At 36.7% G+C, this 2,831-nt stretch overlaps 1 protein-coding gene across 1 annotated transcript in view; it reads left to right on the forward strand.

Moving 5' to 3' along the window:
- The window catches only part of LOC105533935 (POTE ankyrin domain family member B2-like), a 59,116-nt gene that overhangs the window by 28,363 nt on the left and 27,922 nt on the right, over positions 1–2,831 (forward strand). The window lies entirely within an intron of this gene.

The following is a 2,831-nucleotide window of genomic DNA, read 5'->3' on the forward strand; positions in this document are numbered from 1 at the left end:
AACCAAGGGAAGGTTCAATGAAACAAAGTGACTTATCATCTCTAACTTCAAACCCATTTGTATCTTGACATCAACACTGCTAACCTTATGTCATCATTTCTTAGAGTCTTTGATATACAAATAAAAGGTTTTTTGTATTAGAAAAAAAAAATCCCCTTTGTCAGCAGAGACTTTTCTGACCATCTCAACTTTCCCACCACCCTCCCCATCAAACACGTAAACATTTCATTTTCCTGCTTTAGTTTTTCTCCTCTAATGTACTGTATATTTTGTCTTCTCTGTCCATTATTATTGTGTGTTTACCTCACTCTCATGCATAGGGATTTTATTTTTCACTACCATATCCACACTGCCTAGAAAAAGGCCTAGCATATTGGATGTAGCTACCTAATAAATCCTTATTAAATGAGTGAATGGAGTTTATCCTGGGTATATTGTTTGATTGATTCTCACTTTTAAAAAGTTTGACGTGGTTCACTCTAATAGTTTTGCCTGCTAATTATATGCATTTAAAAAATTGTTTTGGCTCTTTATAATAAGCTACATTCTTTATACTATTTTTTTTTATTTAGGGTGAAAACCCAATATTGTGGTTATTCATTATTTATTCTTTTACTAGTAATCATAATTGTAATTATGGTAAACTGAGTCAGAGGACTTGCAAACTTTACTAGTATTTCATTTGATTTGATTTTTGAGATGGAGTCTCACTCTATCGCCCAGGCTGGAGTGCAGTGGTGGGGTCTCAGTTCACTGCACCCTCCGCCTCCTGGGTTCATGTATTTCTCCTGCCTTAGCCTCCTGAGGAGCTGGGATTACAGGGGCATGCCACCACGCCTGGCTAATTTCTGTATTTTTAGTAGAGACAGGGTTTCACCATGTTGGACAGGCTGGCCTCACACTCTTTACCTCAGGTGATCCACCCACTTCGGCCCTTCAAAGTGCTAGGATTACAGGCGTGAGCCACTGCACCCAGCCACTCACTTTTTATTTTTTTAAAAATTGGGGTGGCACATTTAATGGACTTACAAATTCTTTTCAAGGGATTATGAACCTTTGGTATTTGAAATAAAAAGACAGAGTTGGAATTTTTTTGCTTCCTATAGTAAGAAGAATACTGGTCAGGCACTGGCTCTTCTGATGGAGCAGGTACTGCTGCTTGGCTGTATTTCAGAAGCAAGCTGCTCACATCTGTAGTGGTTGGTGAGCAAGACCAGTGGTCATTGATTGGTTAACTAGATTTCAAACTGGCTCTGGGTGGCTTCTTGTTACCATTGGTACAGGTCATTTCTTTCCTAAGTTAGACTCAACTTTAACTGAACATTTTTGGTTTAAAAGTTGCCTTCAATTAACTATGGTCAAAATGAATCTATTTTATATTGCAGAATTTTACACCTCATTTAAAAATTTTGGTCAAGATGAATTGGTTAATAATAGCTCTCAGGAAGATCTGTTTTCTTTTTTTAAAATACATATTTCTCTGTAAAATTTATTCCTTAAAATTATTTGTCTTGTTTCTGTTTTTAGTATTTCTAGAAGCTTTTGCTCAAGTCTTAACATAATCTCCAGTAGAAGATTTTAGTCTGTCAGTTAATATATGTATATGGTAGTGATATTCTCTTTTTAAATTCCTTTTGTTTTCTTGTTCACTGTCTTCTCTGTACAGTAACAGTGATATTCTTATACATTTTTACCTCATTAAAAATAATTACAGTTTTCAGGTCATGTGATGCCAACATGTTTGTTCCTTTTGTTCTGTGTGTGCATTGCTATTCGGGCTCTTTTGTGGTTCTACATGAATGGCAGCTTTTTAAAATAACTCTGTGAAGAATGACATTGGTACTTGGATAGAAACTGTATTGGATCTGCAGACTGCTTTGGGCACTATGGTCATTTTCGCAATATTAATGCTTTCAGTCCAGGAGCATAGGATGTATGTTCATTTATTTGTGTCATCTCTGATTTTCTTCAGTGGTGTTTTCCAGTTATCCTTTTATAGCTGACTCACCTGCTTCGTTAAGTATTTTCCTAGGTATTTTACTCTTTTGCAGCCATTGTCAAAGGGACTGGGTTCTTGTTGTGATGCACAGCTTGGCTGTAGGTGGTGTATAGTGGTACTACTCATTGGTATTTGTACATTTTGTAGTCTCTGAGACTTTACTGAATTTATTTATCAAGTCTAAGAGTGTTTTGTAGGAGTCTTTAGGGTTTTCTAGGGATAAGATCATATAATTGATGAAGAGATAGTTTGATTTTCTTTTTTCCAATTTGGATGTCCTTTATTTCTCTTGCCCAGTTGCTCTGCCTAGGACTTCCCAGTTTTATTCTTAATATGCATGAAATAAAAGTAAAATTGAAAGTGATTAAGGATTAGTTTATTTCACATCTCTGTTGCATACACAGATAAAATTAATTCAAAGTTGTATGTTAAAAACACAATATTAGACCCTGTCTTGTTCCAAAAGGAATTTCTAAGTTGTCTATAAAATACAGAGGAATCAAGAATATAAGTGGAAAGTGTTTCCAAAAAATAAAGATAAAAAGTATGGGTTAACACAGGGCTGGCTTCCCAATCCCCAGGCCATGGACCAGTACCAGTCCCTGGACTGTTAGGACCTGGACCACAGAGCAGGAGGCTAGTGGCAGGTGAGCAAGCAAAGCTTCATCTGTTTAAAGCCACTCTCTGTCACTCACATTACTGCCTGAGCTCCTCTTCCTGTCAAATCGGTGGTGGCATTAGATTGTCATAGGAGTGTGACTCAAACCCTCTTGTAAGCTGCTTACACAGGGTATCTAGGTTGTTCACTCCTTATGAGAATCTAATCCTTTAT

Source organism: Mandrillus leucophaeus, unplaced genomic scaffold, assembly GCF_000951045.1.
Source record: "Mandrillus leucophaeus isolate KB7577 unplaced genomic scaffold, Mleu.le_1.0 Scaffold1298, whole genome shotgun sequence".
Classification (NCBI taxonomy): Eukaryota; Metazoa; Chordata; class Mammalia; order Primates; family Cercopithecidae; genus Mandrillus; species Mandrillus leucophaeus.